The following is a 27,748-nucleotide window of genomic DNA, read 5'->3' as shown; positions in this document are numbered from 1 at the left end:
AAATATGTTTTCCCATACAGTTGGTTCTCTTTTTATTTTAATACTGTTTTATTTAGCTGTGCAGAAGCTTTTTATTTTGATGAGATCCCATTTCTTTATTCTTTCCTTTATGTCCCTTGCTCTGGGGGACATATCAGTAAAAATGTTGCTGTGCAAAATATCTGAGATTTTCCTGCCTATGTTCTCCTCTAGGACTTTAATAGTGTCATGGCTTATATTTAAATCTTTTATCCACTTTGAATTTATTCTTGTGTATGGTGTAAGTTGGTGCTCAAAGCAACAAGCTACAAGTGTTGGAGAGGTTGTAGAGAAAAAGGGACCCCAGTACACTGTTGGTGGGATTGCAGACTGGTACAACCACTATGGAAAACAGTATGGAATTTCCTCAGAAAACTAAAAATGCAACTGCCTTTTGACCCAGCAATTCCACTGCTAGAATTATATCTTAAGAACCCTGAAACACCAATCCAAAAGAACCTATGCACCCCAATGTTCATAGCAGAACAATTTACAATAGCCAAGTGGTGAAAGCAACCTAGGTGCCCATTAGTAAATGAATGGATCAAAAAACCATGGTACATTTACACAATGGAATTCTATGCAGCAGAAAGAAAGAAGGAACTCCTACCCTTTGCAACAGCATGATGGAACTGTAAAGCCTTATGCTAAGCGAAATAAGCCAAGCGGTGAAAGACAAATACCATATGATCTCACCTTTAACATGAACCTAATCAACAAAACAAAGAAGCAAGTAGAATATAACCAAAGACACTGAAATAGAGAACAGGCTGACAGTGTTCAGAGGGGAGAGGAGAAGGAATTTCAGGGGAATTTCAGGGGAAAAGGGGAAGGGTTTACAGGAAGAAGTATAAAGGACACATGGTCAAAAACTAGGGGTGGGTGGAAATGAGAGGGAGGTGGGGAGGGCTGGGTGGGTGGGTTGGGATGGGAGTAAAAGATAGAAAATTGTACTTGAACAATAATTAAAATAAAATAATAACAATAATAAAGAACCCACACATGGACTCACCTACACAGACTTACTCCCTCTGGGCTCCAGCAGGGGAGGCTGAGGTGTCAGACATCAAAGTGGGAAGAGGCCATTGTCCTATTTCTGGACCTTCCCCCCACAGAGTTGGCAGACTGGTGTCATATCTAAGATTCTATCAACCTGGCTAACACTGTTGGACCCACCTTGGAAATTCCCAGAGACTCTATCCCACCCAACTTACAAGCCCACCCAAGCTGCTTTTCCATATGAACAAACAAGCAGCAGCTGGCCTCAGTGAGCTCCAGATCCATAACTAGCAGCCTAGATTCACAGATTGGCTTTGCTTGGGAATCCCCAAGCCCAGCATAAGCAGCAGCCATCTCAGATTGCTTTATAACTCAGGCAAGGTGGCCCTGGGCAAAACACAGGTGGGTGCTGACCTTGGCCTATACCACCCAGGAAACCCTAGGGCTAGTGCACCAAGTGGACAGCTATAGACAGCATTGGAGCACCATCACCTTGCCCCTGCACAGCTGATCCTCCACAGAGGGTGAAGGTTGGTGTTCAGTGTCACAGCCAATCCTTACAGCTGACTGGCCTGGGTAAACCCCTCCCATTGATCTGCCAAAGCAACCAAGGCTCAACTACAAGAGGAGGATATACTCAGGCCACACAAAGGGCACACCTCAAATACCCAGCTTGGATGGTAGGGGAGGCTGTGCCCCTGGACCATATAAGACACCTACTACATTAGGCCACACTACCAAGACACGGAGTCAAAGCATCTCTACCGAATACATAAAAACAAACACAGGGAGGATGCAAAAATGAGGAGATAAAAAAACATGGTCCAAATTATGGAACAAATCAAAACTCCAGAAAAAGAGCTAAACGTAATGGAGAGAAGCAAGCTATCAAATGTGGAGTTGAAAACATTGATTATAAGGATGCTCAAGGAACTTAGTGAGAAGCGCAATAGCAAAAAAAAGATCAAGTCAGAAACGAAGGATACACTAATTGAATAGAGAATAATTTATAGGGAAACAACAGTAGAGTGGATGAAGCTAGGACTCAAATCAATAACAAGGAACATAAGGAAGCATAAAACAACCAATCAGAACAACAAGAAGAAAAGAGAATCCAAAAATCAAGGATAATGTAAGCATCCTGTAGGACAACTTAAGCAATCCAACATTCACTTCATAGGGATGTCAGAAGGAAAAGAGAAAGAGCAAGCAATTGGAAATCTACTTGAAAAAAAATAACAAAAGAAAACTTCCCTACTTTGGTAAAGGAAATAGGCATGTAAGTTTAGGAAGCACAGAGAGTCCCAAACAAGATAGTTGCAAAGAGGCCCACTTCAAGACACATCATAATTAAAATGCCAAAGGTTAAAGAGATGCAGAGGCGGAGGGCTGTGGGAGAATGGGTGAGAGGTGAGGGGATTAAGATATACAAATTAGTAGTTATAGATTAGCCATGGGGATGTAAAGTAAAGTGTAGGTAAGAGAGTAGCCAAAGAACTTACATACATGACCCGTGGACATGAACAAGTTTGCAGGGATTGTCTGAGGTGTGGACATCTCAGACAGGTGCTGGGTGGAAGGGAGCAAAGGGGGATAAATCAGGAAAACTAATAGCATTATCAATAAAATATCATTTTTAAAAAAATGTGAGTTCATAGAAACAGGACAGAATGGGAATTAGCTGAGGCTGGTGGATGGTGGAGTTGGGGAGATGTTGTTAAAGGTACAGACTTGCAACTAGAAGATGAGTAAGTTTTGGAGATCTAGTACACAGCATAGTGATTATAGTCAAGAATACTATGTTGTATACTTCAAAACTGCTGAGACTAGATATTAAATGTTCTTACCACAAAAATGAAATGATAATTTTGTGACTTGAAAGAGGTGTTAGCTAAAGCTATGGTGGTAATCATATTGCAATATATCAATTCAATATGTTGCATTAAACTTACACAATGTTGTATGTCAATTACATCTCAATAAAAACTTAAGTAATTATTTTAGGACTTTGGGCCAAGATGGAGGCATAGGTAGACACACTGTGCCTCTTCACACAACCAAAAGAAAGAGAACAACATTTTAAAAACAAAAAACAATCAGAACCGACAGAAAATCAAACTGTATGGAAATCCAACAAGCAAGGAGTTAAAGAAGAAACACTTATTCAGACCATCAGAAGAGGCAGAGTCACGGGCAGCCAGGCAGAGAGGACTCACAGCAAAGCAGCAGCTTTGGTGGACTCAGCAAGGTGGCATATTGTGGAGGGGCACAGTGCTCAAGGCGGCTGGCGGACCTGGCAGTTCCACTTTCATGAGCAGATAAACCAGGAGAAACAACTTGGGAGCAGGATGGACTGCGCAACCCAGGGCCCCAGTGCAGGGAAATAAATCTTCAAACAACCAATTAAAAACACCTGTGGGGGTTGAGGCAGCAGCAGGAAAAACTCCCAGCTTCACAGGAAAGTTCGTTGGAGAGACCCACTGGGTCCTAGAATGCACACAAACTCACCCACATGGGAATTAGCACCAGAAGGGCCCAATTTGCTTGTGGGAAGTGGGGGAAGTGACTGAAAGGTGGCAGAGAGTGGAGTAAGCACCATTGTTCCCTCTCGGACCCCTCCTCCACATACAGTGTCACAACCCAGCAACTGGGTTGCCCTGCCCTGGTGAACACCTAAGGCTCTGCCCCTCTCTATGTAACAGGTGTGCGGAGAAAAAAAAATGGCCCAAATAAAAGAACAGATCAACACTCCAGAAGAAATACAACTAAGCGGTGAAGAGATAACCAACCTATCAGATGCACAGTTCAAAACACTGGTAATCAGTATGCTCACAGAATTGGTTAAATTTGGTTGCAAATTAGATGAAAAAATGAAGGCTACACTAAAGGAAAATGTACAGGGAACCAATAGTGATGGGAAGGAAACTGGGACTCAAATCAACAATTTGGAGCAGAAGGAAGAAATAAACAACCAACCATAATAGAATGAAAGAAACAAGGATTCAAAAAAAATTAGAAGAGGCTTAGGAACCTCCAGAACATCTTTAAACATTCCAATATCTGGATTATATGGGTACCAGAAGGAGAAGAGGAAGAGCAATAAGTGGAAAACTTATTTGAACAAATAATGAAGGAGAACTTCCCCAATCTGGCAAAGGACATAGACTTCCAGGAAGTCCAGGAAGCTCAGAGTCTCAAAGAATTTGGACCCAAGGAGGAACACACCAAGGCACATCATAATTACATTACCCAAGATTAAAATTAAGGAGAGAATCCTAGAAGCAGCAAGAGAAAAGGATACAGTTACCTACAAAGGAGTCCCCATCAGACTGTCAGATGATTTCTCAAAAGAGACCTTACAGGCAAGAAGGGTTTGGAAAGAACTATTCCAAGTCATGAAAGGCAAGGAACTATATCCAAGATTGCTCTATCCAGCAAAGCTTTCATTTAGAATGGAAAGGCAGATAAAGTGCTTCTCAGATAAGGTCAAGTTAAAGGAGTTCATCATCATCAAGCCCTTATTATATGAAATGTTAAAGGGATTTATCTAAGAAGAAGAAGATAAAAAAATATGAACAGTAAAATGACAGAAAACTCGCAATCATTGACGACCATACCTAAAACAAAAAACAAAAGCAAACTAAGTAAACAACTAGAACTGGAACAGAACCACAGAAATGGAGATCACATGGAGGGTTATCAACAGGGGAGTGGGAGGGGGAGAGAGGTGGAAAAGGTACAAAGAATAAGTAGCATAGATAGTAGGTAGAAAATAGGGTAAGAATAGTATGGGAAATGTAGAAGCTAAAGAACTTATAAGTATGACCCATGGACATGAACTAAAGGGGGAAGAATGTGGGTGGGAGAGGGTATACAGGGTGGAGGGTTGTGAAGGGGGGGAAATGGGGCAACTGTAATAGCATAATCAATAAAACAGATTAAAAAATAAAAGGAAAGAAAACTTAAGTAATTATCTTAAGATGAAGGAGGGTGTGTTTGCTCTTTTGCTTTAGCTAGGACATCCATCTTTTCCTGCTTTCAGACATCGGAGCTCCTGGTTCTCAGGCCTCCAGTCAGATTGGGACTTACACATACCATTGGCTCTCCTGGTGCCCAGGCCTTTGGTTCCCCAGAGTCCCTGGGCCTCCAGCTTACAGACTGGGGGACTTGTCAGCCTCCATGATCACTTGAATCAATTCCTTATAATAATTTTTTTCCTATATATCTTATTGGTTCTGTTTCTCTGGAGAACCTTGAATAATACAATTGGTATTCTGTGAGATTGTTTATTTCTAAAAGAGCATAACATGGTTCAGGTGTGAATTCCAGGCCAGCTACTGAATACCTGGGGCTATTCTTTTGTTTGTTTTCTCGCTGAGCAGTGCATCACTCTGAACTTTGGAAGTCTACTGTTCCCTTCTGACATACCAAGGAGCTATACTTAGAAAGATGTATAGTCTTTCCATTAGAGGTACTCTTCATTGGTACAGGGCATACATTGTGTAGCATCTGACTGTTGCTCAGTCAGAAATGGAGGCTAGTTGCCATATCTCTGGTCACTCTAGAAATGGCAGTGATGACTTTTGAAGGCCATTGTATTGAAAATGTTAATTGCTTGCATGCATGCACAGAGACAGCAGCAATTTTATAACACTAAGTTCAGAAAAGTTCAATGAGATACCAAAATTCCTAGAAAGAATAGACAAGGCCTTGCTTGTGGTATTTTCCAGAAAAGGCAATGTTTCCAGAATTAGATGTTACATGAATTGCTTCATATTGTTATAAGTGTACAGTGAAACTCTATATCATTAGACCATGTTTCCTCTCACTGGTTAATTTGCTTTTTATAAGAGAAGTTTCTGGGAAGGTCATTTGGAGATGCTGGAAAATATCTTTGCTAATCTCTGAAACCCTGAAAACACAGTGGTAGTTTGGCTTTCAGGGATATTTCACAGAGGTCTGAGAGTGTCTCCTCCTTACTTGTACACTCTGATTTAACAGTGCTATATTTTTTCACATTAGTCTTTTCCATTAAATCAAACAGATGTAATGTTATCAAATTTACTCTTTCAGCACCTAAGCTAACAATTTGTTTTTGAGTTTTCTGAAGCATGTGAGAGGTACTTGAGTATCATGCATTGCAAGAAGCTTTAATTAAGATTTGTTAACAATTTACAATAACAAAATTTTACTTTAACCAACACAAAAAAACTCAGAATTAAAATTAAGGTATCATGCTATTTCCTTTTCACTCTGAATTTTAATGTAATAAATTATTTTAATCCCCCCAAAATCTCTGAAAACCAATTTCCAGAGTCTTTCAGTGTTCGGAACTGCCCTGCCTGGTTTCAGAAGCTGTAACCCCTGCCAAAGCTAAGGCTGAGGGAGCAACCTTGGACCGTAAGCCACCAAGAAGACAAAAGCTTATTTCCCTGGCAAGAGTGCCACTTCTGCTCCTTTTACTTCACCCTGCCTGGTCCCCAATGCTTGGTCAGTTAGCCAGTGACAGGTAAGATTCCCCAAGGGGGGAATGACCTAAGACAGGCACGATCACATGGGAGGTCCCCAAGGAAAAATTTTGGGGGCTACAGCAAAAGGGGGTGATGGACCCTCGCCCCTTGGCTTTGACATAGCCTGAGTCCTCATTGTCTGCGAGGAAATCTCCTAATCTCTTAGCTGACTTACTTCCCTTGCTCCACCTAAGCCCGAAACAATGACTGAGGGTGGTGCAGCCCTGTGCTGGAAAGGGCAGGTTCCCCGGGGAATCAGGCCTAAGAAAGAATATGTAAAATCCTGTGAAACCTGCTTTGTTTACAATGCCCTCAATGAAATGATAAGGGTCCAAACAAGAAGTAAGTTTGTTCCTCAAAGTTTTCCAGCTCTTTAGTTATCTGACCTAGACTCAAAATAGGCCCTCAGAGTTCTTTGTTATCTATTGTTTGATCTTTACTGCCTGGCAATGATTAATGAGCTTTACCTGAATTCTTATGTAAATGAACCCAATGAAAGCCCAGGAGGAAAAGGCTCTTGGCCCTTCTCTTTTGAGAGATCGGCCACCTTTCCTCCCCAAGCAGATCACGTCTTGGTAGACTTATTTTCATCTGTGGCAGCCGGCGGGGGGGCCCCTGTGGGCAGAGCCCCACCCCCCCCAACATTTCAGAAAGACTTATCTTTTAATAAACTTGAGAACCTAAGAGTTAAAAGTAGGGTATCAAGATTTCTAACCAGTGGTTGGCAGCCTCTGGACACTTAATCATGGAATTCCCCAAGAATTCTTAATTGTCCATGCCAACACCAATGTTTCTTTTTGCAGAATGGCATGTACACTATAACCTGTGTTCTACATGTGCTTCTGTTTAACTACCCAGGGTTGAAGTTTTCTTTGATAAAATGTGTAATCTTATAGACACAGAAACCCACATTAGAAGTCAGTCTTTTGACCTCACTGGTGGATGTATCAGAGAAAATTAGCAACAGCACTCTTTAAGGCCACTTTTTGCAGAGAGGGACTGAGAGAAGTACCAAGATGTCATCCAAGAGAACCTGGGACATTGACAACCTTAGTGCCAGAGGGGCATGAAGCTGTCAAAACTGGAGGAAATACAGGATTCTACAAGCCATGCCAGGAACAAATAAAAAAGCCCCAGAGTACAAAACATCAGTTTCCCCTGGCTGGCGTAGCTCAGTGGATTGAGCGTGGGCTGAGAACCAAAGTGCCGCAGGTTCGGTTCCCAGTCAGGGTACATGCCTGGGTTGCAGACCATGACCTCCAGCAACCGCACATTGATGTTTCTCTCTCTCTCTCTCTATCTCCCTCCCTTCCCTCTCTAAAAATAAATAAATAAAATCTTTTTAAAAAATGTCAGTTTCCACCCTGGGCCATTGTACTGAGGTTACTAGTGTGACCAAAACACCAGCCTGGAGTAGCAGAGAAGTCAGCTGACCTATACCAAATACTGAAGATGGTCTGAAAAGGAGGAGGAGAAGGGGGAAAGGGGAAGGAGGGGAAGGAGGGGGGGCGGGGAGGGGAGGGGAGGAAACAGAATAAGAATAGTTTTCCCAGTAGCTAGAATACCTCCATGCTGAAGGATATAAGTATAAGGGGAGCATTTAACCCACATCTTGTTTTTGTAAACAAAGTCTTATTAAAACCCTGTTGTGCCCATTTGTTTTCATTTTGTCTTTGGCTACAATGGAAGAGTTGAGTGTCTGTGACAGAGACTATACCCACATACCCCCACCCAGCTCCCAGTGCTTAAAAATATACTTTGTAGCCCTTTACAGAAAATGCTTGCTGACCTCTGCATCTTGAGATCAGCTCAGGACAGCCTGAAGCCCAGGGAGAAATCTTCAAGGACCTGATTTACTTAACGGAAAATTGCATAATGCTCAGCCACCCCCAACCAGCTCTATCCTTATAGAGATTACAGTATGGCAGGAAAGACAGATAACATATAAGAAGTTACAAGCAAAATGACTAAGGATAAAGGGGAAGTTCGTGCATCTCCTAGACCCTCAAGAAGCACTGCCTTTGTCTAGAGAGTTAAGGAAGGCTCTAGAACCAGTACATTTAGGTGACACCTTGAAGAGGAAAGGAAGTTAGGCAAGGCAAGAGGAGAAAGAAGAGTTCCAGGCAGGGGAGAGCACATGCGAAGGCCCAGACCTAAGAGACAGTCGGTATAAGGACTGAAAAAGATCCAGTGAGTCTGGGGACATGGATGAGGCCACCTTGGAGGATGAAGCTGGTTAATTCCTTGGGACCAGGTAATCCTTAATATTGAGGACTTGGGCCCTTATTCCTAGGGCAATGGGAACTAATAAAGGTTTTCAGGCAAAAGAAGGATATAATCACATTCATATACTTTCTAAAAACACAACACTCTGATAAGGCTTGAGACTTGGAAGCCCACACCTAGAGAGAGAGACTAGGAAATCATGTTGGTCAAGTCAGAAGCCCCCCCAGATCAAGCAGCAGCTCACCCTTGTTTACCAAGGTCAGGAGCATATGTAATTCAAATCACTGCAGGCAGTGATGCACCTGAGGTCACCAAGGGAAACAGACTGTGTGACATGACACAGCCAAGCCTGCAGTGACCTGGCTCTTGTTACTTTAGAAGTCAGCTCCTTGACTCTGTCACGGTTCAGGATTTTGAATTTTGTGGGCAGGGAGAGATTTATTCAGCTTCCCATTTTATTTTCTCCCAAATACTATTTTTAAACATGGTGGTCTTGCCCACACTGAATTCAGGAGGAAGAGGCTGAGGTTTCTCCACATCCAGACCAAAATGGTAAGGAGGAGCCCCTTGCAGCCACTGAGGAGCCAGGCTCACGAGTGGGTGGGCCTTACCCGCACCCCACCTCACAGTGTGAACCTTTCCTTTGCTCACTCTTACGCAGTTGTCTCCTCTATAAAACCTTTTGAGGCTGCCAGCTCCACAAACTCCCCTTCCCTGAGCTGCTGAGAGAAAAGCAGAACTGCTCTTGCTCCTTTTGAATCTGGAAGTCATTTTCCAAGCTACCAATTTTTCTAAAAACTCTTAAAATGTCTTACACTGCTGACATTTGGGAATGATCGTAAGGCCCCTTTGTTATCATCAAAGCTAGCAAATGATTTCTCTCTCCCAAGGATCATTAGAGGAGAAAAGAAATATTAACTTCATTGTCCAGGGAAAGGATTAAAAATGGGCCCTTTTAGCCCCAAGGGGAAAGAAATTCACAGGGATCCTCATGGAACATAACAATTATTTTCTCCACAGACTCACAGTTGACATGGAGGACTAGGGAATAGCTTCTCGAAGAAAGTAGAATTTAACACCAAAGTTACTCCCATCCCTCCTCTTTCTCTCCAGGCATAGCTCTTTGATCCTCACAAAGCAACACATAATTCTAACGCTTTATTCCTGGAATGGAACTCAGGCTTTTTTTTTTTTAAGCAATTTCAGTGTTTTATAAAACCAGAGTGGGCCATTTCCCCCCCTAAATTACTTCTAATTCACTCCCAGCATTCATCAGCAAATATTCGTCACCATTACTCTTAGTAGTAGGACACAGAAATGACTCAAGGGGCTTATAACCAAGTGGGGGGACGGACGTGTAAACAGTTTCTCTCTGCAGGGAAATGGAGGTCTCAGAGCAGGGCACCAGGTTAACTGAGTCTGGAGCAGTGGGGAGTATGTGGGGTGGGGGCGGATAGCAGCACACAGAAAGAACCTCTACTAAACAAGAGCCTCAAAATAAGTCAATACTTTAAAAGTTTAATAAGAACCACTATTAGATCCCAGTATTAAGAGTACCAGGTACAATCATTACACTGTGTCTCTAAAAGGCCTAGAAGGCCGTTCCCCCTCAGAACATTTAGAAACACCGCACTTTATCCCCAGTCCTGAATGTGTGTGATGTCTGATCTATGTATTCAACTCATGTGATTCTACCATGTGATTCTAACAGCTAAGGAAACCTAAAAACTGAAATTGGATTCCAGAAGCCAACTTTTCCCCCTCTAGCCAGGCATCCAGAGCTCGTATTTCCTAGCATCTGGATTATTAAAAACTGGGAGAATGAGGAAATGAACATAAGTCTGGAGAAAAGTAAGTCGGTATAGTTTATGAAAGCAGCACCGGCTTTCCGGGGTAGGATTTGTGGTTATCAGTGCAAACAGAATCATGCTTCATAAAGCCGAGTTAAGAAACTTTACTGGCATTTTTACTTTTGGCAGGTTATTCAATCTGTTCACACATTTGCACAACACATCTCCATGCACTGTAGACTCTCAAAGGCACTGATGCAGAAAATAGCGCCACGATGAGTAAGACAGCAACAGAGAGCATCTGCATTGTATATAATATTATGAAATCATTCATGTGTTCTGCATATTTCTACCCAAGCATTGTTGTATTATTTGTCACATGACAAGAGGCCACCTGGGTAAATCAGAAACACTGTGGCCCACAATGTGACCATTAGAGGAAACAGAGGTGCAGAACACAGCCCTCAAATGCTGTAGACAGTATAACTCACTTACCTGTGACAGTGAACTTGAGGAAGCCAGAAGAAACAATGAACTCCACTGCCTTTTCTGACTTCAGTGTTCACCATTATAAAGCACTGAGTGGAATTCAAGCTTTTCTGAGAACATTCTCTATTTGTTTAAGGGTCAATGGCCTGAAGGCCAGCCTAAGCACAGTTCAGTGACATCTGAGAAAAGATTGAATACGCTCAAAGTAATGACCCCAAACACGGTGTGCTGCCTGCGGAAACCCTCTGAGGGGTCACCAGGCTGTGGAAAGTGCTGATTTGTTGTGGAAAGAGGGGTGAGTCCCAGGCAAGAGGGACTGGGGCAGGAGTACTGTGATTCTGGCTATGTCCTACTCTTCTTTTTACAGGCCCTTATGTTCAAAAAGTTACTTAAAAACATAACAAGGCAGAACAAAACAAACAAAAACCCTTTAAATATCCCTCCTCAGTTTGAAAGATTACTCTTGGAAAATCCTTACATCACAGGTCCCCAGAGTCCCCTGGAGACAGATAACCCAAAAGAACACCTGAAGCAGCCTTTTGCTCCAAAGGCCCTTGCACCCTGGCCTGGAGAGTCAACAACCTCAAGCTCGACTTACCAGACGCAGCCTTGTGTAAGGGCAGAGTAATGATTTTTTTTTAAGGTTCAAATTAACAGAGATCTTAGCCAACCACATATAGCTTCTCCAGTGGTTTTTGTGTTGGCCATATCTATTCCTGTTCCTTTTTGTTAATCCTTTCACTTTCTCAAAATGTTCTTTTTTTTTTTTATTTCGCTCCCTGCCTGGGCTAACCCTGGCCTAAGCATGCCTTACAATGGCCCTATGCGGAGTAACAGCCAACATCGGTCGATCCCTTGTTGGGTGCCTGGCTTGGCCGAAGAGTTTTGTTTGTACTGCCTTATTCGGGCTTCTCAATAACCCTAGAAGTCAGGCGCTATCATTTTTAACGAGGAAACCCTAGCAGGAGCCCAAGCTCCTGACCGCTCTATGCCAGCCTCCTTCCACCCGTGCTCTGAAATGTAGGCAGGGGCCGGTGTTTCTCAGTTTGCAGAGTAAAGTCAAATTAAACAGTAAGGATGCATGTTCTCAGTTAAAAAACTTTTTTTAAAATCCAGCATTCACTACTGTTTGTCTCTACTGGAAGCCAGATATAAGATGGTTTACGATTTAGCCCCCAATTCTTTATATTATTACTATATTTGTATTTTAAAATCTCAAAACATCAAGGTCAGCAAAAAAAAGAAACATTTCTAGATGTGCCCCTACCTGACCTGATTCGAGAAGTCCTGGAATGGGATGACTTGTGACGTGACACAAATGTAATAATATTCTGTTTGACACCAACTAGGACCCAGAAAAAAGAACTTTGCTTTACACGAAAGCAAAAAGGCAGCACAGCTATGGGGTTGTAGCTCTGGTTGGGAGAAAATTCTCTACAGAATTTTGCTACCTTTGTTGTGGCAAAGTTACTGACAACAGCTGAAGGGAGAAAATGCCGGGGAGAAAACTGTCACCTCGGGACCAGAGCAGAGCTGCCCACTGGCCCCTGTGTCCTGAGACTTCCCTTTGTGTGCCGTGTGGACCTGGAGGAGGAAAAACACATAGAGTTTTAGAGCTGCAAACACTGCAGATACAGTACGTCCTCACTTACCACCGTAGGCAGGTTCTTGAAAACCACAACTTGAAGTGAACCAATGTGTAACGAAACCAATCTTACCTAGACTAACTGATACAAACCAGAATTAAGTTCCTAGGCATATTTCTGGTCACAAAAAATATCACCAAACTTCTAAATAAAGACCCAAAACATTTCTAATATTAAGCATTGAAATGAATGTGAGCTCCACATATATTTAAGAATGATTAATAAAAAGAGGTAAGATTATTATTTTCCAGCCCACTCATCCCCAGTTCAGTATTGCAGGGGCCTGGAGTCTGTCCCTACAGCTCAGGGCACTGGGCAGGGACTCCCTTGGACAGGATGCTTTTCCCTCACAGGCGCACTCACACTCACACTCACTCAGATGGGACAATGTGGACACACCCATTCACCTCATCTGCACATCTTTGGGATGTGGGAGGAAACCGGAGTCCCCAGAGAGGATGCAGACCTGGAAGAACACGCAAACCCCGCATAGACAGTGCCCCGAGCTGGGAATATATATATTTTTTCTCATCAACTTTTGTAATGAAATGACATTGGATGAAATGACATTATTCAAGAACCTGCTGTATTTCATCTCCAACCACCTCATGTTGTACAGTGAGAGACGTGAGGACAAAGCAGCAACCTGTCCTGAGCCCCTCAGGGGGTTAATGGTGCCTTCCTTTTTCTCTTCAGCCTGCCCCTTGAACAGGCCTGGGCAGAGAGAGTATTGAGTCAATCACTTCTAATTTGTTTCAGTAGTGGGCGAGTTTTCTTTATGGTTTGTGGTTTGTGGCTGTCTTCCTGCTGAAACAATTACTTTTGGAGTGCTGACTCTGTGCCCAAACTACTCTAACCTCTGGGATGCAGGAAAGAGCAAACCAGGTGAGAATCCCTGCCCTCAGAAATTTGCAGTTTAGTGGGGCAAGAGGTAGACAATAAGCAGATAAGTAAAATGTGTGATATGTCAAATGGTGGTAAATGCTATGGAGAAAAACATTCCAGCAAAGGGATATGTTAGAGAATCTGTTTTGGTGCAAATGTGTGCGAGTGTGAGTTGCTATTTTAGATCAGGTGGTTAGAGAAGAATTCACTGAGAAGGTGACATATGAGGAACCACCTGAAGGAGATGAGGGAGCAGGTGCGTGAGAATCTGGGGGACCAGCAATGCAAAGGTCCTGGGTGGAGCCGGAGTATGTTTAAGGAACCGCAAGGAGGTCGGTGTCACTGAAATAGAGTAAGACAGCAATAGTAGCAGACAGCATCAGTGCTATAGGAGTGGGACAGTGGCTCCCCAGGTGTGATTAGTAAACTAGCAGCATCAGCTTTACCTGTTAGAAATGTAAACTCTGGGGCCTACTGACCCAGAAACTCTAAGGGTGGCACCTAGCATGCTTAAGCTTGAAAACCACTATTGCAGAGCCTTGGAGGTCACTGTAGAGCATTTTGGCCCATGTTTTAAAATCATAGCCAAAAATATGTTCAAGAGGAGGGCCCAACCCATGAAAATAGACTTGAGTCTGCAGCTGTGTTTGGAACTGTACTGATGATCATTCCAGGTACTGTGGAAGGGAAAAAAGAGCCACCATTACTTCATTCCCTGCATTATTCAATAGCAAATTATTGAGGATCTTCTATCTGCAAGACACTGTGGCCCCTATTATGCTGGTTGCCAACTGGTACACATTACAATTAGTACCCTTGACAAAGTTTCAATTTTAAAGGGAAAATAAAGCTTAATATACAAAGCAATTAAGAAAAAATAAAACAGAGCAACATCAAATGTTAAAATGTTCAAGGTAGACCTTAGGTATTAAAAAAGTGACAGAGCAGTGTGGGCAAGAATCATCAGGAAAAGATTCTTGGAGGAAGGGGAATTTATGTCCCCAAGCACGAGAAGGACCAGGTGAGAATAACAGTGTGGGCAAGGTCATCGAACACACCCAGGCAACATTAAGAAGAACCAAATGCCTACTGAGAGGAGAAGCTGAACACAGTATTTTGTTTGCTGGCAAACAGTGGCATCTAAGTTTGTTTAAGTACGTGAAGACAGAAAAGGAAGGGTTTTCAATGCCAGTAGAACAAGTCCCACACGGTCTAAAACTGGAACTTCAGTCCGGGACAGGTTTTGCACAGGTGCACCAATGACAGACTCTTTTGCTTGGTCATTACCACCCTGAAAATCAATATAAGTTGTGAAAAGCCAGATTGACATAGTATAATTGGGTGTGTTTTGTGGCAGAAACAAAATGTCTAAATTCAAGCTCCCTTGGGTAGTTTTGTGTTTTTCAGGCAAGATGTGTGCAAGGATGCAATTTCTGTAGTTTAGTTCACTTCAGAGGGAGGTAGAATGGTGCAATGAGAAGAGCCCAAAACCCCATTTGCTCACTATACAGACTTCCCCAGCACTATGCCATGTGTGGCCTTGGCCCCTGGAACTCTGCCAAGCCCCACTTGCTTAGTGGTTTAGAGTAAAACACGTGACACATACAACACTTCACTGCAATCTTCAAAGCGTGCTGTCTTTAAGATGATCTTGGAAACAAAAGTTAAGAGCAGTGAGTTGAGTACCCTCAATGTATATTTTAGATGTTTATGCTCCCTCTAGAGAATTCACAACACCATATATAGCCTCATTATAAGGCTATATAATCACACTCTTGTCACATTGTAATTTACAATTATCTAAATGAAATACATATATTCATCTTCACAGTTATTTATCTTCTTCAGCAATACTTGGTGGGAATTTCTGGTTTTGTTTACCTCTTTAGTGAGGGAATTTGTCACAAAATACAGGCTTTGCTCGTAAGCAAATGTCTTCTCATATTTTTTAATGTAGTAGTTCTTGTCTGTTTCTAAAGGCTCATTCCAGTGCACATATCATGTCAAATACTAAACAAATATGAGGGAACATCAGTAATTGGAGAAGGGAGAGAAATAAGTGCAATAAATAAAGAAGAACAACAAAATAAAGTTCATTAAGAAGTGGTTGTACCTATAGTGTCAAACAGACACTTGAACTGTCAAATGAACTCATTTCTCACTGGAGAGGGGGCAAGGCTGCCTGAGCCTTTGGATGGATTGGGTTTTCATGTCTCAGCTTCACTCAGGACACCTTCCTTCTTAAAGGGATGCTTCAGTCTTGGAAACCATTTTTTTGTTGGGGTGGAAGAGGTAGAAGCGTAAGAAGTGGGTGGTTGTTAACAGTCAAGCATAGGTCATGGTGATCTATGCCGAGTGGTTAAACTTATGAGGTGTGAGTGGTACCTATTACTCCCTAGCCTAAAGCAAGACAATTTATTCTTAATACAACAAACTTTTGCAACAAGGAACCAGTTTTACCAAATCAGTCAATCGTGTTTTTGAACAATTTGATAGGCCCATAAATCCAAAGTCCAGTTCTCTATGTAAGCCTTTCAATCCAGGTGGATGTTGGTAAACTCATTTTTAGCTTTGAGGGAAAAAAGGAAGGCAGCCACATTATTTGTATTGCTATGTTGCCAATGGCTGTTCAGAACACTCCACTACAACTCTTGTTAGCTTTGGGTGAGTCCTTAATACATCAGGATACATAGCTTGTGAAACACAACAGCAGTCAGCTATCTAGACCTGACTCACTAATTCATTGCTTCTCAATGACATATGACTAGGCACACACTTGAGAATGTCACAATTTTTAATAGCAATGATTAAGAGTGATTAACTAGGGTGTCCTAGTCTTGTGTATCAAACCTCAAATTGAGGTAGAGTAAAATAAAGGACTGTCATCCAGGTTCAACTTGCATCTGACTCTGATAAAGATGCCCAGGTGGCTGCCATTACACCAGGGACTCTTTCCCAGGCCAGGCCACACTTACCACACCCAGGATGCGGTCAGGCATCTGCACCCTTGCACCACAGCCCATCTCACATGAGCTGATCTGCCACATACTTATTTCCTTATTGAGTGTGGAAGTTGCCAGCATTCTCAGGAATTCACTCCAGACCTTCACATGTAATTTACAGACATATATACTAGTGATAGCCACTAGTTTTCTGTTGTGTTTTTTTTTTAATTCAGGGCTGTTCTCTATGTCTTTATTTTTAGAAATGAATGTGTGTGGGTGGTGTGTGTGTGTGCCATGCACAAGCAAATGCACCATGTTCCATATTCTAAGTTATAGTATTTCCCTCTCAGTCAGAATTTAAGGGATTATGTCTGGTGACTATGAGGTGACATACTAATAACCTAAGAGCCACATGCTGAGGACAGCAGGGTAGAGAGACAGAAAGAGCCTCCAGCTTTGATGATATGATTGAGCCACTGAACCAACCCTGAAACTAAGTGCTTCCAGATTTCTGCTCTGACCAGTGTGGCTCAACTAGTTGGGCATCATTCAGCAAATCAGAAGGTCACTGGTTCAATTGCCAATCAGGGCACATGCCTGGGTTGCAGGCCTAGTCAGTCGAGGTGTGTGCAAGAGGCAGCCAATTGATGTTGCTCACACTGATGTTTCTCTCCCTCTCTTTCTCCCTTCCTTCCCCTCTCTCTAAAAATAAATAATAAATATTTAAATGTTTCCACATTCCATAGAATATGAAATAAGTGCTTTTGTTACTTAAGCCACTTTACCAGGATATTCTTTCATATGCAACTAGATACATGATAACTAGATATCCCTTAAGCTTCCTAAGTAGCTCCAGAAACTAAATTGCATCTTTTCTTTTTGAGGAGGTATAGGAGAATAAATACACATACATGCACACATAATTTTATATGTGTGTGTAATTTTAAAGATAATTTCATATCTTTAATTATGAAGGTATGATTGTAAAGAATGCAGAAAATAACAGTAAGAAAAATAAAGAGGAAGAAACAGTTTAACTAAGCAATTCTTTAATGATTCATCTCAAATATTTATTGCAATGACTTCTCACGGCCTCTCTGAATGTCCCCCAACTAAGTGGCTATTGAGTTCCCTCTTCTCCCTCATCCCAATTCCTGATGTGTCACTGCCCATTCAAATCTACCATCAAACACGAAGTTTTTCTTTTCTCCACATCTCTACTTCCCAGAACCCTTTCTTATAAAATATTCATAGTTAATTCAGTTGGCCATTCTGAGTAACAAACTTTCTTTTTCTTTTTCTTTTTTTAAGATTTTATTTATTTATTTTTAGAGAGGGGGAAAGGAGGGAGAAAGAGAGAGAAACATCAGTGTGTGGCTGCCTCTCACTCATCCCCTACTGGGGACCTGACCCACAACCCAGGTATGTACCCTGACCAGGAATCGAACAAGCAACCCTTTGGTTTGCAGGCTGGCACTCAATCCATTGAGCCACACTAGCCAGGTGAATAACGAACTTTCCATCCTGAAACCGTGGTCAATCACTGAGAAGGCGCTGGTGTGATAAACATTGCTGTGACTTACTCAAAGCCTGCATTAGCCATATTTTGGCATGACCTTGAGGTTGAGCAGGTTTCTCCAACCCCTGCCGAGATTCTTATAGCTGCTTAAAGCCTGCAAAAAAAAAAAAAAAATTAATCAAGAGTGCTCAAACCAGTAGCTGCAAACAACTCACAGTTGAGGAAGCTGTGCTGAATGGTTTGGTGGCAACTGAGGTTTGGGTGAGATAATAGACAAGTGTGGCATCATTGGCTATCATGCTTGAGGACCAGTCTTTAAACCTATTATATTGGCTTATTATGTGAGTGTTCTTGGACCTTGTGTAATCAGACTTGTATCTGAACAAGAGAAGATAATATATAATAAAAAAAACCTGTACTTTCTTCATTCATGAACCCTATTTATTACTTTTTTTAAAAAAGATTTTATTTCTTTTTAGAAAGAGGGGAAGGGAAGGAGAAAGAGAGGGAGAGAAGCATCAATGGGTGGTTACCTCTTGAGCACCCACTACTGGGGACCTGGCCTGCAACCCAGGCATGTGCCCTGACTGGGAACCAATCCAATGACTTTTTGGTTCCCAAGCTAGCACTCAATCCACTGAGCCACACCAGCCAGGGCTATTTATTACTTCTGATATCTTCTACCATATCCTAAACTCCAAAACATTGGCATTTAAATTTTATAATAGGGATAACGCTTACAGCAATGTTAAGTGTGCATACCCTCATAATTTCCAATATTGCTTCTGAAATGTCACCTTCAAATCTCTAGCCCCAAACTACTTACAGCTCCCAGCTCTGAGAAACCACTTCCTCTTTTCTTCATATTTCCTCTGGATTCACATTTGTCCTCTTGTGAAGGCATAGCTGTAGTTTCTGACACAGCTGTTGGATTTTATTTTAGCTACAATGTCCTTTGCTCTCATTTTTATTTCATTCACATCCTCATAACACTTCTCATAAGTCCCTCTCATAAACCCATGGCCTTTTGAACTTATCAAACAATCCAGTGAGCTAGCTTCTCTCCTTCTTTGTTGGTAATTCCTGATTCATTGTGAACACAAAGAAGTCTCCTCTCTTTCCCTTGGGTCATCTTGGCTTTCAGTTTCTCCATTCCAGAGAAGTGTTTGAGCAAAGCAAACCACATTCCTGACCCATGTAAGGGGGAGAAAAACAAGCAAAAGTAGGGGTTTGTTCTCATTGCTGGAATGTAGGCAGATGCTCAGGAAACACTTCATGCTTGTTACTCCTCAGCAAGAACCAGAATAAAACTGTTTCTGACACCTAATTCACTGCATTTTTCATTTATTCATTTCATAAACTTTTATTTATCAAGGGCTATTAGCTTGGCATCTTGATAGACACTGTGGGTAGAGAAGGTGAGCAAAACAGACATGGTTTCATGAAGCATATTGTCTGATAGAGAACCAATAAGAAATAAGTAATAATAACAATCGTCATAAAAATGATGATAAAGATCATAAGGTGTATTAAGGAAAAGTTCCAGATGCTATGGGAGAGTTCGGCAGAGAAATTTAACTTACATTGAAGACTTGGAGAAGGCTGGCCCTGAGGAAGGTATGCTGACCGGATCATCCAAGAAAAGGGTTGGAGGAAGAGAACGATAGCTAAGGGAAAACAGCTCATACAAAGCCCTAAAGCAGGAGACCACTCACATCAGAGTACCTAAAAAAGGCCAGCGTGGCTGGAGAATGGTGAGCAAGGGAGTGAGTGGTGTGACCTGTCACTGGACAAGATGGGGAAGGCTAGTCGTGCAGGACTGTGAGCCACATTAATGAGCTATGACTCAGTAGACAAATGTTGTGATTTGATTTGCATTTTTAAACATTCATTCTAAGCAAGGGGTGACTTGAGGGAAGTCACCCTTGGAAGTCAATCTTGAAAGCAGAGAAACAGGTAGAAGAGTACTGGAGTGCCACCGTCAAAATATGGTATGGCAGCTTATCTTACGGTGTTGGTAATAGAGTTGCCCAGAACTGGCTAGTTTTAAGAAATATAAGTAAGATTAATTATTATTTCTTAATTATTACAATTATTAGATTTGTGAGTCAGCAGGAATGGAGAGATAGTGATGACTCCAACATTCTTAGAATAAATGATTAGACAAAAGTGTCATTTAGTAAAATGGATAAGAATTGGGAAGAAAAAAAATTACAAGTGTAAGAACTAAGTGTTGAGTTTTTTTTATTTTAATCATTGTTCAAGTACAGTTTTCTCCCTTTTACTCTCAATCCAGCCCACCCACCCAACCCTCCCCACTTCCCTCCCAGTTTTTAATATGTTTATTTTGAGATATTGTGAGATAGTAAGGAGAAATATCAAGTAGCAGTTGGGTCTGGAATTCAGCAAGTAACTCTAAACAGGAGATATTAACTTTGGAGTCATTGTAGTTTCTGGTATTTATGAGATTAGAAGAATATAAAATCACATAGGAGATTAAAAAATGAAAAGAAAGGCTATGATTGATTCCTAAAGGACTCTATCATTTAGGATTGGGTCAAAAGATCTGGGTTTTAAAATTTAGGATTAAAAACCAGAAGAGTTTCTAGTAGTGGATTCTGGAAACTAAGTTTTTCAGATAGTCTATCTTTTCAGCATTTCAGAGAGTCAGGTATTAAGCTGGAAAAAAATAATATTGTCATTATCTTCTATAATCATCAAAAAAAGTATGGTAGGCTATAGAAGTTGTTAGTAGTATTTGGATCAATCTGTTGTCCAACTGGAGATCTACAAAAGGGTTTCAGACATTATTCAAATTGATTGGTGACATCAGGGAAGATGGCAGAGTAGGAACCTCAGGGGGCTTCTTCCTCCCCAGGAACACCCCAAAATATGGCAAAACTATAAGGATCAACATTATTGGAACTCTTAAAGATAGACAAAGGTTTACAGCAACTAAGTGAATGTTTAACCAAGAGAAAACCCACTGGAACATAGTAAGAACTCTGACATTTTAACCCCATCTCCATCTTCCTCCCCAGCACAATGTAGGTCTTCAGGAGGGCAGCTTGAATCCCCAGTATGAACACAAAATACTGGAGGGAGTGGAGAACACCTTGTTTCTAATTCTTTATTATCACATTTGTTTTGACCAGTCCATGGATTCCCAGAAGAACTAACACAGGCTGCCTTTGTTTCACCTGACTTGAAATTCTCTCATGGTAGACAGTGTTCTGTAAGAATACTGACAGCTAAATGAGCAAGCGTCTGCCCACTGGGGCAAAGATCAACAGGTGAAGCAAACACTAGTCATGACAAAAGCCAGGAAGAAAAAGCTGGGGAATGAGACTCTGGGGAATAAGGGCTTTGAAAATCTCCTGAGTATACCAGGTAATCCAGAAAGGCATCACATGATCACAGTATCACACATGCTCAGAAAATAGCACAGAATACTGAAGGTTGATCTATAGGCTCAGCATAAGAAGGAAGTGAAGGCTAATTCAGAGTTGTAAATGACCTGGCTTAGCATTGAGAAGTAGCCCAACATAGAGCCAATTTTCCAAGACCTGGAGACAATTTTCTTCTCCTTTTTTTCTTTTTCTTGGCTCTTGTCATTTAAAAGAATATATCTATCAAACAACTGGTTTACTACAAAGCTAAAGAAATAGAGACTTAGGGAATCAACAAAAAAAAATACATTCTCTTAGAAAAGTCGTTCAGCAAACAACTACAACCCACAGCAAGGAGCAACAGATTCCAGAAAGAGTAGATTTTGATTTTCAGAGTTTTCAGTGGAGAAGGAATAGTCTTTTCAACAAAGGGTGCTGGAAAAACTGAACATCCACCTAGTTCTTCTACTTAAACTTCTGCTTGATTTTCAGAGCTTCTCCTATGTCTGCTGTCTCTTAAAAATAACCAGCCTACAGTAATCCTGTGCCAGAGAGACACATTTTGGGATGGCAAATCCCCCTACACTCACATGCTTGATGGTTTGGTACTAGCAGGTAGCTGTGCCACAGGATTTAGCAACCTAGCCCAGACTATATATGGTGGCAACATTATAGGAGGGCAGGTACCCATGCACTGTTTTCTAGATTTTTTATTTATTAATTTTTGGGGGAGAGGGGAAGGGAGGAAGAAAGAAAGGGAGAGAAACATCAATTGGTTGCTTCTCACATGTCCCCCAACTGGCAACCCGGCCCACAATCCAGGCATGGACCTTGACCAGCAATTGAGCTGGTGACCTTTTGGTTTTGTGGGACAACGCCCAGCTACGGAGCCACACCAGTCAGGGCTGCACTCTTTTTGAAAGCCTGCCCTTGCCTCACTTCTGCTGATGTCCCATTGTCTGAAACAAGCCATATGACCAAACCCAGACTCAGGGTGGGCAGTGACCACCCACAAGGGAGCAGTTAGGGAGGAGGCTTGCCCATTCCTGAAACAGTCTACCACAAATACCAGCCATGCAAAGGGGCTTAAATAGTATAGATTTTGGGGATTTACTCTACATAAACGATCAGGCATATGCAAAGATGGTCATTTAAACATGTTCTTTGAAATATTACTCATAATAATAAAAAATTAGAAGCAGTCTAAATGATCAATTATTGGAAGTTAGCCAAGCAAACACATATGGAATATAAGGTTTTTTTTAAAAAAATCACTGAGCAAAAGTTTATTTATTAATATCAGAAAATGTTTGTAATAAGTTTATGGTAAACTTTTTAGAAAGCTGCAAGCCAGAAAGTACTCTGGTACATTGTAAGTATAAAGCACAAAGTGCATTTGGGACATTTCCCTAACAAATGTTGGGCTCTGCATTGGACAGCCACTGAGAACTGGGAAGTGAACCTGCACTGGGCCAGATCTACTTCACTATGAGACATCACCTCTGCCTACAGCCAGCCAGTACCAACAGAGTTGCAACAACGTGTCCCTTACTTTTGGTAGGTTTCATTAACAACATGGCCTTTCCCAGGGTGTGATGTTTTGTACTCAAATTATTGGTTTGGCAAAAAAATCCTTTTTTTTTTCTTGAAAAGACACGTTTTTCATTTTCACCAATAAATTTATTGATGTGGATATTTTGAGTATGTTGGCATCTCCCACATGGTATACCATTGATTGTTTTCATTTAATATCTTCATTTGACCACTATCAACTCCAACTGGTCTACCTGACCATGGACCATTGTACAGCAAGAAATCTCCAGCATGAAACTTCACAAAGTGGCCACTTTTGACATGTTCAATCAGTCTCAGCACCTTCTCCATACACTGCACAAATCATTTTTTGCATTTCAGTTGGGTTTTTACCTTTATTAAAATAATAAAGCATAATATGCCAGAAATGTTGCATCTTTTTTCTATTTTCAACATTAAAATAGCTACACAAAAATTCACCAATTTTGATTTTTCTTTTAATGCACGCATATATGACAGTTGTCACAATACAATCTAACAAAACTGTTTTGAATGAAGTTCAGGACAACTAAACACCATCTTATGGAAAAAACCAAATGAACTGTTTGGCCAACCCAATGGCTTATAGGCAATTTGCTTTTGAACTAATAATTCACAAGTTATATATAAATAACAAAGTATATTTATATCATGTTTTAAATTTTTTATAATAGAATATTTCTCTTTTTAATATATTTTATTGATTATGCTATTAGTTGTCCCATTTTCCCCCTTCACTCCCCTCCACCCTGTACACCCTCTCCCATTCATATCCCCTTTAGTCATGTCCATGTGTCATACTTATAAGTTCTTTAGCTTCTACATTTCCCATACTATTCTTACCTTCCCCCTATCTATTTTCAACCTACAATCTATGCTACTTATTCTCTGTACCTTTTCTCCCTCTCTCCTCCTCCCACTCCCCTGTTGCTAACCCTCCATGTGATCTCCATTTCTGTGGTTCTGTTCCTGTTCTAGTTGTTTACTTAGTTTCTTTTGGTTTTGCTTTAGGTGTGGTTGTTAATAATTGTGAGTTTGCTGTCATTTTACTATACATGTTTTTTCTGTATCTTCTTTTCTTAGATAAGTCCCTTTAACATTTCATAAAATAAGGGCTTGGTGATAATGAACTCCTTTAACTTGACCTTATCTGAGAAGCACTTTATCTGCCCTTCCATTCTAAATGAAAGTTTTTCTGGATAGAGTAATCTGGGATATAGGTCCTTGCCTTTCATGACTTGGAATATTTCTTTCCAGCCCCTTCTTGCCTTTGAGGTCTTTTTTGAGAAATCAGTTGACAGTCTGATGGGAACTCTTTTGTAGGTTACTATCCCCTTATCTCTTGCTGCTTCTAGGGTTCTCTCCTTCATTTTTACCTTGGCTAATGTAATTATGATGTGCCTTGGTGTGTTTCTTCTTGGTTCCAACTTCTTTGGGGCTCTCTGAGCTTCCTGCATTTCCTGGAAGTCTATTTCCTTTGCCAGAATGAGGAAGTTCTTTATTATTTGTTCAAATACGTGCTCAATCTGTTGCTTTTCCTCTTCCCTTTCTGGTACCCCTATAATTCGGATGTTGGAACGTTTAAAGATATCCTGGAGGTTCCTAAGCTTCTCCTCATTTTTTTTGAATTCTTATTTCTCCATTCTTTCCTGTTTGGTTGTCTTTTTCTTCCTTCTGGTCCACTCCATTGACTTGAGTCCAAGTTTCCTTCCCATCACTATTGGTTCTCTGTGCATCTTCCTTCATCTCTTTTATGGTAACCTGCATTTTTTCATCTCATTTGTGCCCAAAATCAACCAATTCTGTGAGCTTCCTGATCACCAGTGTTTTGAACTGTGCATCTGATAGATTGGCTATCTCTTGGTCACTCAAAAGGATGAGTCCTGGGGCATTGATCTGTTCTTCTGTTTGAGACATGTGTGTCTCTCTCTCTCTCTTTTTTTTTTTTTCCGGTCTGGTCGCTCCTGTTACGGTGAGGGGTGGAGCCTTAGGTGTTCACCGGGGCTGGGCACCCTAGTCGCTAGTTTGTGACATTGTATGTGGGGGCGGGGGCGGGGGCGAACAATGGCCGTAGCTCTGTTCTCCTGGGACCTCAGTCCCTTTTCTGGGATCCTGGGTTGCGCGCTCTGCCCGGGTCCACAATTGCCACCTCACTGGGTCCGCCAGCTGCTGCTTGCATACTCAGGGTCCACCCGCTGTGATCTTGCACGCCCCAGATGCCTTACGTGCTCCCAGTTGCCTTACGTGCCCAGTTCTCCCTGTTCTCCGCGCACTGCGACCTGTGCCTGGCTGCTCCTCTCCTCCCCTCCTACCCGTCTGGATGAACGGGTCTACTTCAACTTCTTGGCTGTCCAACTTCCATTCAGATAAATTATCAGTTCTGGGTGTTATTCTGCCTCTAAATTGTTGTTGTTCTAATCTTGGTTGTGCGCGGAGGTATGGTGCATCCACCTATGCCTCCATCTTGCCAGAAGTCCCCTATAATAGAATATTTCAAACATATATAAAAGTAGATTTGTATCTTGAATTCCCATGCACCTTTCACCAGCCCCACCATAAGGCCACAACCATTCCTGGCTCAGCCACATCTGCATTTGCTCCTCCTACACCTGCATATTTTAAAACAATTCCCAGCCATCACATTATGTCATACATTAGTATTTCAGTAATTAGTCTAAACAATAAGGACTCTTATAATAATCATAATACTATCCTCACTCTGAAAAATAATAACTGATATAATCATCTATCCATTATTTAAATTTCTAATTGTCTCAGAAATTGCAGTAAATGAATTAATTGTTATTTTAAAGTATGTTCCTTTGAATCAGGATTCAAATAAGTTTTGTTTATTGAACTTGATTATTATATCTTTTAAGTCTCCTTTAGTCAAATAGATTCCCTCTGAATTTTTTTGTGTGTGATTTGTTTTTATTAAATAAATCAAGGTGTTTGTCCTTAGAATTCCCCTTTGGTTTATTAATTAGAATCCCAGGATATAGCTTAACCTATTTCCTCTATTCTCTGTATTTCCTATAAACTGGTATTGGATGTAAAAAGCCTATTTAAATTCATGATTTTTCTTTGTGAAGTTTCTTAGTGGGGAGAGGGAGGGAGTGGAACTTGTTTCTAGCTGGCATTGTGTTGGATCATCATGTTCAGTGCAGTTTTAAAAAAATATCCATTCTTTTTTCTCTTGTTTCATTCTCTTCTTGTTTTACCTACACCACCTGTCTGTAAGTCCGGTATTAACAATCCTGTGCATAGCCCTCCATATTTTCTCCATGTCCACTTAAATATCATCACACACATGCACACAATGTTGCTCTGCTTTACCAAAATGAGGTCATGGATAGCCTTCCAAGCCAAGTCGTAGAGCTCAAATTTGTTTTATTTAATGGCTGCAAAATAATATTCATTTGTACATCTACCACAATTTACTCAGACATCCCACTTCTAAGAGCAATAACTCTGTTCCTGGTTCTTGTTGACACATCTTGTTCATATATACATACACACTGGCTTTTGTCTCTGTAAGATGGATTCACAGGGGTAGAATTGCTGGATGAAAAAGTAGTACGTATTTTTTATTTTCATAGATGCTTCCAATAGCTTTCAAAAAAGGCTGTAGAAGTTCACAGTGAAGGATGAGCCATGCTTTCCCACATAATCTAACACAGTCTCAAGGGACAGAAAAAGAGTTACAGTGACAATCACATGCTGGAAGCCATCTAGGAGAGGGAATTATTCAAGGAGAGGGACAACTTCATGAGGTTCCTTAGTGAGTGATTTCTCAACAGAAATGTCCTTGTCTATTAACCTTTGTACCTCATGAGCCTAACACAGGCCTGGCACAGAACAACAATTCAGAGTACCTACAAACAGGGTCTGAAGACAGTTATTCAAAGTGCTGAGTTATCTCTAACTGCTCTCTATTTTATGGGTCCCAGTGAGTTCTTTTCCTGCGGGACTGTACTCGCATATCACACAAAAGGAGATATCTAGCATCTTCCCTTAATTTCCTTTGATTCTTTATTTTTCTCAGCAGAGAATCATTGGAAAAAGTTGTTTTGGATTAGAAGAAACCAGGAAATTTAGCAAAAGAATCATTCTTAATCCAGAGTAGTTTTTTTTTTTAAATGCTGTACATGTGATGGCCACATCAAAAAGACTATCCACTTCCTCTTCTCTGTGAGAGTCACATTTTTCTTATTGGGTCTCTAGTCTTATGTCTTGCAAGTCCCCCTGTTGCCAGGAGTCCCTAGTGTTTCTGGCCCTTTACCTCCATTCTTACCCATCTTCCTTCTTGCTCCATTTGCCTTTTCAGGACAGTGCTCCCCAATGTAATATGCCCCACCCCACCTTCCAAACTAAGACCTCTTGTTTGAGTAAGCTGAAAGGACATGTGTTCTGCAAATTATAAAATTCTTTTGTCAAAGAATCTTCCAAAAGTTCCCATGACTCAGTCTCTAATGATATACCCAAGGATCTTACAGTGTAGAGGAACAAAAGATTAGAGCAGCTTCATTTTACACCTGGGAGACTCGGGAAATACCAAATGAGTAACAAAACTCCTAGCTTTGACCAAGCCTAGCTATGCACTCATGGGCATCATTTATAATTAAACTGCTCGAATGTCAAAGGCATTGTTTGTGCAGCAAGGGAGACCTTTATAGTGGAAATGAGAGAGTTGTCTGTTGTCAAAGGGAGGAGGTATAAATTACAAATATACTTTTCAAAATATATAGTCAAAAACCACA

General features: G+C 41.2%; 1 protein-coding gene across 2 annotated transcripts in view; it reads right to left on the bottom strand.

Annotated features, from left to right (window-relative positions):
- Positions 1 to 11,145, bottom strand: part of ABCB11 (ATP binding cassette subfamily B member 11) — a 98,985-nt gene extending 87,840 nt beyond the window's left edge. For both annotated transcript variants that reach the window (XM_045842402.1, XM_045842431.1), the window contains exon 1: positions 11,039 to 11,145. The gene's annotated coding sequence lies outside the window, so the exon portion shown is untranslated. The remainder of the gene's footprint in view (positions 1 to 11,038) is intronic.
- Between the last annotated feature and the right edge of the window lie 16,603 nt (positions 11,146 to 27,748).

Source organism: Phyllostomus hastatus, unplaced genomic scaffold, assembly GCF_019186645.2.
Source record: "Phyllostomus hastatus isolate PE091 unplaced genomic scaffold, TTU_PhHast_1.1 phas_contig_1, whole genome shotgun sequence".
NCBI lineage: Eukaryota > Metazoa > Chordata > Mammalia > Chiroptera > Phyllostomidae > Phyllostomus > Phyllostomus hastatus.
The sequence above is the reverse complement of the archived record's forward strand: the minus strand, read 5'-3'. Positions and strand labels throughout refer to the sequence as shown.